Source organism: Pelodiscus sinensis, chromosome 2 (genome assembly GCF_049634645.1).
Source record: "Pelodiscus sinensis isolate JC-2024 chromosome 2, ASM4963464v1, whole genome shotgun sequence".
Taxonomy (NCBI): Eukaryota; Metazoa; Chordata; order Testudines; family Trionychidae; genus Pelodiscus; species Pelodiscus sinensis.
In genome coordinates, this window is record NC_134712.1 from 35,602,823 (window position 1) to 35,611,743 (window position 8,921).

The 8,921-nt window shown below is 49.6% G+C and overlaps 1 long non-coding RNA gene across 1 annotated transcript; it reads right to left on the reverse strand.

Moving 5' to 3' along the window:
• Positions 1 to 781: 781 nt before the first annotated feature.
• Positions 782 to 8,367, reverse strand: LOC142826979 (uncharacterized). The gene is made up of 3 exons (XR_012901291.1): positions 7,865 to 8,367; positions 7,107 to 7,135; positions 782 to 977 (listed from the first exon to the last, which is right to left on the reverse strand). It is a non-coding gene; the product is annotated as an uncharacterized LOC142826979 (long non-coding RNA).
• Positions 8,368 to 8,921: the final 554 nt, after the last annotated feature.

The window sequence follows — 8,921 nt, forward strand, 5'->3', positions numbered from 1 at the left end:
AGCAGCACAGCCTGCAGCTGGATGTGGTGAGCTACTGGGACCTGCAAAGTGTGGGGAAAGGCTCTGGACTGGGAGAGGGGTCTGGCCACTTAGAGACTGAGGCTGTGTGGTCACTGCCAGTGCAAGCGTGTCCAGCCTGCAGCCCCTTGCAGCACATCCAGGGCTTCTAAGGAAGAGACTGTGAACTGTCCTTACACTCTGCAGACTGCTGTGTTGATGTCCCTGTGCTACAGAGCAGGGCTGTGTGTTCTCATTTAACCATTCTCATTGTTTCTTATTCTATTCTCTTTAATCAGTTGATGTTTAATAAATTGTATTTGCTTTGAACCTTATGAAGCGATCACTGGGCCAAGAAGGCCTGCAGTGTAAAGAGAGCACCTCAGAGTGGGGACACCCTAACTCCTGCCCCTAGTGACTACAAGGTCAGGGATTAAGCCCCAGGAAACCTGGGCCCAGCCTTGTTGGGGTTTCAAGGGCTCTGCTACTCAGGAGAGTGGAGGGGGAGCCCTCAGGATCAGGGAGCCGTGGGGTAAAGGAAGTGGGAGCGGGGACTCAGATCCTTTCGCTGGTTCATTTCACCGGGGTGTATAGAAGCCAGGAAAGTTCCCCACAAGAGCGGGACCATTCCCCCACTTACACTAAGTTCAGTTCTTGAGATTCAGTTACATAACAGAGATGGTGATCTTGTAGATTCAAAAAGTTCTTTTAGAATTTAATCCATGGTTATGGTCCAAAATCCATATCCAGGGTGACTTCTGCTAGTAACTGGGACCTCAGTCCTTATGACCGAGGTTTCCCCTAATATGAAACCTCCATCAGATCTGAGAACCTAAGTCGATGTTCATTAAAGGGGCATTAGCGTATCCTGGGATCTCATTTCTTATGGCTTGCAGCTTTCCCCAGGAGCATCCAAGCAGATAGGAGACAAAAAGGGTCAGGACTCAAGGTTCTTCATACATTTGCAGCAGCCTCTTAGCCTGGGGAAAAACAATAGTCTTTTGATACTACCTCATGGTCATTAAACATAAGGTAATTAACATAAGGTAATGTATCCATTTAGCAGTTTATCACACACTTTAAAGAGATATCTTGACAGTGACTTTAGCTCACCCAAGATTCACCTAAATGTTAATATTCTCTTTTTGATCTCTGAATCAACAGCTATAGAGAGAGACAGGAAATGCCTTTTTACATGGTTAGCATCTATAAGATATAAGTAAATACGTATAACTAGAATTACATTTCAAAGCTCTAGTGTAGCTAGCACTGAATTACCTTAATTACCATTTGCATACTTTTCTCACATACCTCTACAGGTTGACTCGGGTCATTTGGCCTAGGATGGTTTAACCCTTTCTGCCTGTGTCCTGCTTGACACAGGATTTGTTGCAGCTATAACAATATCATCAGTAATTTTGTATGGTCCTATTATAATCAGAAAATGTCACACCCAGCATGTGGCATTCCCTGGACAGCAGCAGCCCCCACAGAGAGGCGACCACAGCAGCACCAGAACAGGAACATCGCTGCAGCAGTCAGTGCTGGAGTGGTCCCCAGAAGCAGGTGGGGTGCTCCCATTACCCTTCCCAGCCTGGTACCACTGAAGGGGGGGAAAGAGCTAAAGGCACTGGCTTCAGCATGCATGTGAATGAGTGTGGTTGGCCTGTCCCAAATATAGCAGTCAAACTACAGCTATGCGAGTACCTTACCAGCCAGGGAGTGTGGATGCTTTAATCAATCTCTGACCCATTACATTTTACAAGATGACTATTAATGCATTACATCCTGAAGGCCTTTTCCAGTCCTTATTCTGAATTGGACACTGTATGGAATCCAGCGGGGTTTTGCCTGAGTAATTGCATTCAGACATGGTCCAGTCAAGCTAACCATTTGAAGAGCATTGCAGATAAATGTTCATTGCTTTTTACAAGACACAGAACAAGTCATATTCTTTGTCCCCAAAGAGTTTACAGTCAGAACAGCGGTTCCCAACTGCCAGCACACTGCCAAGCCACACCCATGCCTTGATGATTGGCTCTGCAGGAATCTAAGTCCCCTGTAAGCTGTACAGCAGCTAGTTGAGAGCTTCTTGGCTGGGGAGGGGTACTGACGCAGCAGCAGAAGCTCCTTGCTCCAGACAATGAGCTGGGCGTGCTGGTAAGGAAGGGGACATAAGGAGGAAGTACTATATGGCTACGTCTACACTGGCAGCTTCTTGTGCAAGAACTCTTTTACGGAAGAGTTCTTGTGCAAAAAATCTTCCACAAGAGAGTGTCCACGCTGCCATGTGCTTTTGCACAAGAGATGTGCTTTTGTGCAAGTGCATCCATGGCAGTGTGGATGCTCTCTTGAGCAAGAATGCCCTGATGGCCATTTTAGCCATAGGGGCTTCTTGCACAAGAAATTCATGTTGCCTGTCTACACTGCCTTCTTCTGGAAGAGCTCTTACGCAAGAGGGCTTATTCCTCGTGGGGAGAGGAATAACACTTCTGGAAGAAGCCCTGTTTTACAAGACTATACTGTAAATTTACTTGAGCAAGAACGTGCGTGCAGTGTAGACAGCCGGCAAGTTTTTGCACAAGAACAGCTGTTCTTGCACAAGAAGCTGCCAGTGTAGACATAGCCTATGTGTCTTGGACAGAGGGGGCCAGAGGGGAGGGGAGTTTGGAACATGCAGTAAGTATGGGAGAGGAGAGGTTTGATTACAGCAGCTATGTTTGCCTGCAGCTTCCTATGAGGAAACCCAGTATGCTCCCCTAGCTTCCTGGTCTGGGAGAGAGGCAGCAGACTGCATGGGGTAGGTGGGGAAATGCGGGGGGCAGTGCTGGTGTCTGTGCAGTGAGGTGGGGAGAGAGGGGAGTTTGGGGTGTCTTAACTTGTTTCCCTCTGTGCTGCAGGCAGCAAGAGTCAAACCCTGTATGTCTCAGCACAGAAGCCCTAGGACAGAGTTTCCCAAACTATGGGCTGCAGCCTGGTACTGGGCCGCAGGAAAAAAATACCAGTCCTCAGCATGGCTGCCGGGAGGGGAGCACAGTGGGGCAGGCTGGGAGGAGAGGGGGGAGGGGGGAACCAGCCACCAGGAAGCAGGGTTGGGGGCAGCGGGGCTGTCCCGCGGAGATCCAGGCAGGCGGGTGGGCAGCCGGCGAAAACAGGGTTGGGGGCAGTGGGGCTGTCCCGCGGAGATCTGGGCAGGCAGCTGATGGAAGCAGAGTTGGAGGTAGCAGAACCAGGGCTGGACAGGAGCCGGGGGGGCTGGCTGGAGGAGATCAGAAGGAGAAGGACAGGAGAACCAGCTGCCAGAAGCAGGGCTGGATGGGGATAGCGGGGCTGGTCGGGGGGGTTGTCGGGGGAGCGGGGCTGACCGGGGGAGATTGGTGGGGGACAGAGGGAACCAGCCACTGGAAGCAGGGCTGGACGGGGGCAGCAGGGCTGGACTGGGGAGATCAGGAGGGGAGCAGGACTGACCTGGGCACATGCAGACCCTGTAGACCCGTGGTCCCCAACACGGTGCCCGCAGGTGCCATGGCGCCCGCGGGGGCATTTCAATGCGCCCGCCAGGTGCTCGGGGCTGGCCTGGCCCTGGGCACATGGCGCACGGGCGCTTGCAGGGGGAGTGCGCTTGGCGGGGGGAGCGCCGGGCGCGCGGCACTCAGCGGGAGGGGAGGAGCGCCGGGCGCGCGGCACTCGGCGGGAGGGGGGGAGTCCCGGCCCCGGGCGCGCGGCACTCGGCGGGAGGGGGGGGGAGCGCCGGGCGCGCGGCACTCGGCGGGAGGGGGGGAGTCCCGGCCCCGTGCGCGCGGCACTCGGCGGGGGGGGGGGGGGAGTCCCGGCCCCGTGCGCGCGGCACTCGGCAGGAGGGGGGGAGTGCTGGCCCCGGGCGCGCGGCTCTTGGAGGGGGCCCTGCCCCGGGCGCTCGGCTATGGGGGGGCCCCGCCCCCGGGCGCGCTAGTGTCCCCGCCCCCTGGCGCCCGGTGGGCAAACGGCCACGCCCCCTGGCACCCGACAACCTCAAAAGGTTGGGGACCACTGCTGTAGACCCTGGCAGACGAGTGAGTATGGCCGGGGATTCCATTTTGCCCCCCCCCCCCATACTCTCCCTCGAGTAGTTGCGAACTGCCTGGCAGGTAGACACACTTACGCAGCATGAGCACATCTACCAGCCAAGCAGTTCGCAGCTAAGGACTGATCCACCTAATTATAATTAAACTTACCCAATTAGAAAATACCGGACATTTTATATGTCTGATAATTTCTCAATTTCTTTCCCGGACAAAACTTTCAAATACCAGACTGTCCGGTACAAAACCGGCCACCTGGCAGCCCTACCCTTCCTTGCACCCTCCCTCCTAGACAGATACTCTACCCCCAATCTCCTCCTGGAGTGCTCATGCGGCACCGGGTCCCCTAAGCCCTGGCCCAGGCTGGGTGGAGGATGCAGCCGGGTGAAACACTGACAATTTATTCATTTTTCATTCTTTTTTTTATGCATTTATATTTTTTAGCTGCAAAAAACAGTACTAAAAAAAACCGGTTCCAACTAAAGTAAAAAGTTTGGGAACCCCTGGTCTAGCCAGCTTTCTATCCATCTTACAGTTCATGTATCCAATCCATATTCCCTTAACTTGCTGGCAAGAATATTATGGGTGACTGTAGCAAAAGCTTTGCTAATGCTGGCACTGGGGGCTTTGGGAGGACCAGAAACAACTTATTTGAATATTCATCATTTGCTTAATGAATATGCAAATGAATGTTACTGGTCCTCCAAAAGCTCGTGAATGGATTTACTGGTCCCCGTGTCAAAAAGTTTGGGAACCCCTGCCCTAGGACTCTCTCCTTGGCTGCGTTCAGGGGGGAGCAGATTGCATGGGGATGGTGGGTGCTGGCATCTATGCCGTGAGATGGGGACAGAGGAGCATTTATTTGGGTGTCTTAACTTGCTCCCACCTGGACTGCAGACTGTCTGTCTTAGCACAGCTGGCCTGGTTGGACTGCAGACATAGGACCCTCTCCTGGGCTGGGGGGATGGGAGGGGCAGGCTGTATAGGGTAGTGCCAAAATGTCAGGCAGGTTAAAAGCTTTTAGGCTGCTTTTGAATACTGGAACAAAAGGCCTAGCTCATGACATTTGCATTACATTTCAAATGAAGTTTATATAGGTGTTAACTATATATAGGCTTAAGATAAGGAAGGAAAGGATTCTTTTAACAGATTTTTTTTTAGCGTTGTAGATATCTGCAAACTGATCCATGACAACAAGTATTGTGTGCATACAGATGCAATGTAAAATAACACTTGACCTCTTAAAATTAACACAATGAATGTGCAAATAATGTTACTGGTCTGCCAAAAGATTGCGAATGGGTTTCCTGATCTGGTATGAAAAAGGTTGGGAACCACTGGTCTAAGAGATGTAGAAAGCAATGGTCTGGCTCTGTGTATCTGAGGGTATGTCTACACTACCCTCCTAGTTCGAACTAGGAGGGTAATGTATGCATACCGCACTTGCTAATGAAGCCCGGGATTTGAATTTCCCGGGCTTCATTAGCATAAGCGGGGAGCCGCCATTTTTAAATCCCCGCTGCTTCGAACCCCGTGAAACGAGGAGTAACGGTAGTTCGGAATAGGACCCTAGTCCGAACTACCTAGTTCGAGCCCCGTGTAGCCGCGCTACACGGGGTTCGAAGCAGCGGGGATTTAAAAATGGCGGCTCCCCGCTTATGCTAATGAAGCCCGGGAAATTCAAATCCCGGGCTTCATTAGCAAGTGCGGTATGCATACATTACCCTCCTAGTTCGAACTAGGAGGGTAGTGTAGACATACCCTCACTGACATGTCTTCCTTGACTATCCTCAATTTTTCTGTCCCTTACATGAAGCCACATGTATGGGGCTCTGTATAAATGTTCCTATGGGCCACATCATCTCTGTCATTTGCTTGCTATATGTAATAAATGTTCAAGGGACATTATGCATATATGGGTGTGTTTTGCAGGGTGGGAGGATGGCATTTTAATCATGAAAGAGATCAGTGCTCTATAGGGTTCAATAAGCCCCTCTATCCCTTCCCTGAAACCCCATCCTCACTCTACCTCTTTCCATCTCTGCTCTGCTCCCTCCCCTGACACTCCACCTTGTTCTGCCTCTTCCTGCCCTCTCTCCTCAAGTCCTGTCCTCACTCCTGCCTCAACCCCTCTTACCGAGCTCTCTGCCCCCCCACATGTAAGTGCCACCCCAGCTGCCAAACAACTGATCAGCAGCTCCACCAAAACAAACAGCTCTGGCTGGTAGGTGCTGAGCACCTACTAATTTTTTTCCTATGGCGTTAGTGCCTACAGATCAAAGGAGCTGATTCTTGATAGATTTTTAGATTCAAGCTGATCAAGCAGGAAAAGAGGGAAAATGTTGTTTTTTCATACTAAATATGAAAGTAAATTTTATTAGCTATTTCTATTCCAATAGCACCCTATTGAGATTGGGGCCCCACTGTGCCATAGACCTGGAGTAAGAGACAGTCCCTTAGTTTCTTAATGAATCTGGGGACAGATCAGAAAGGAAGATGTCTCTTTTATTACATGTTTCTCATTACAGCCCAGCCTGGTTCAAGGACTCCTTTTCTCCCACAGACTGAGGCTAAACAGCGCTACAGAGCACAAATGTCTCTGATGAGATTGGCATATCAGAGATGATTAATGAGAAAGAGGACCCTCTTGCAAATCCAGTTGTAAAAAATGGTCTCTCTCTCTCTAAACCTAACCCAGGGTGTATGTCTCTCTCTCTCTCTAAACTTAGCGCAGGGGAGAAGGCTCTCATCACACAGAGAAATAAGGGAGTGTGGAAGTAGATTTGTTAGCTGCATACTGTACTCTATAGCATGGCTTAAAATTCCCTGTAGAATAGCCATCACTCTATTACATTCAATAGGTTTCTAGAGTAATTTGTAGAGAAACCAGAGGCTTCACACTGTCTGCAGCGGCTCATGGCCATGAATTCCTGCTACCTCAGGCCAGACAAAATCAGGACAGACGCTCCAAACTGAGGAAAATGCTATAATTAGATTTCACAATGTCAGTAACAAATGTAAACTCCTGGATCACTATAATAGTCTTACCATGGAGTCTCAGATGCCTCTAGCTGTTCCTGTAATAAACTAGTATAGAAGTATATTAAGAAGGACAAAGACACGAGTGTTTTACAGGCTAAAGTAAGTGCACATACAGGTCCAAATAAGTTATCTAAATCCTAAGAGTGACGCCGTTGGAGTGATCTGTCAATTCAAAGTGTCTTTCAGCATGGACGAAGGGGCAACACTTAGAGATCTTGGCCTTGGAGTTCAAACAGCAAAGAAAGTGATGGGAAATTTTCCTGAGAGTTTATTTCCTTTCAGCTTCCAAGCCCACAGGATGAAAGAAAGAAATAAACTCACAGGAAAATGCGATAGGACCACTAACCAATCCTTTGTATTGTGATATTCCTTGATGGTCCATCTGATTTTGTTAGTCCTTTTGGATGATTCTTGTGTCTGGGTTCACAAGTCTAAAACAAACATTTTCAAAGTTATAAAGCAAAATTTACATATTTTCATGAAACACAAACACACAACACACAAGAACACAAGGGAGATTAGTGCAGCAATTTACAAGCATTTCATAGTCTAAACATTAAATGCATTCTTATGACTAATACCTGTTTTGAGCAAAACTAACATACAAGTGTACTGGTCTGGTCTCCAGCTATGATATTGCAGGCTTTAGCTAAGAACTGACAATCTTGACAACAAGAGCTGGCATCTGGCCTGCCAGTGTCATACGTTCCTGTTGCACTCCACAGGAATTTTCCTGTATATTTGTTTGCAGCTTTGACACCTACCTGCATTTCCTGTTTGTGACATGGAGCAGTGCTTTTCTGTTTATTTCAGACAGGGGTGGATCTTCCTGTGGCAATTTGCCATGCTGCAGGTTGGAAGCCCCTGCATGTCCTTAGGGCCCCTAGGCAAAGAGAAGTCAGGGAAGCTCTATGTATGACCCCCACTCCCAGGGCCAGCTCTGCAGCTTTCATTGCCTAGGAACTGCAGCCAATGGGAGCTGCAGGGGCAGTGCCTGTGAGGTGGGCAATGCACACCATGCAGAGCTGCCTGGCCACTCTGCCTAAGGGCTGGACATGACAGCCACTTCCCAGAGAAATTCAGAGTCAGGGCAGGCAGAGAGCCTGCCTTAATTCCCCTGCACTGCTGACTGGGTGCTGTTTCAGGTAAGCATCACCTGGCTGAAGCCTGCACCCCAGCCCCTTGCCCCACATTGGAGCCTCCTCCCACACCGCAACTCCCTCCCCCTGCTACATTTGGGTTCAGGGATTTGGCTAGAAAGGGTGAGTATGAGAGGGGAATGGACGAGAAGAAGGAGGCAGTGGGGGAGCGGCAGAGCAGGGGTGGAGTATGGGTGGGGCCACAGGCTACTGCTTCACTTACCACCCATGTAGGCATGTAAGCTGCAAATTGCATTAGTTGAACTCATCTCTGTTTGAAACCAGCACAAATCACCTGTTTCCTTGTCTGTGCTAGGGATTTGGGCCAATGCCACTATGTTGGTTGCTGGGCATCAGTGGCTGAAATTAGGGCTAATCCCTCATGCAGGCAAGTCTACATTTTGATTTTAGCATCTCCTCCCCAATTTAATCTTTCAGATGCACTTTCACTTACAACAGATTTCATGCTGTCAAATCAGGTGAAAAGACATTTTTCCTTGCATTACGCACAATGCCACATTTTTGTCTGAGACTGCTCCATGTGTGAAAATTTCCACACCGCTCTGACTAGAAGCTCCTATGTAAAGACAATTAAATAAACACAGCAGCTTTTATGAGGCACCAAGATTGCTTCTGACTATTTCCAAAACACCTGTATGGGCCTAAAGCAGAGCCACTTGCT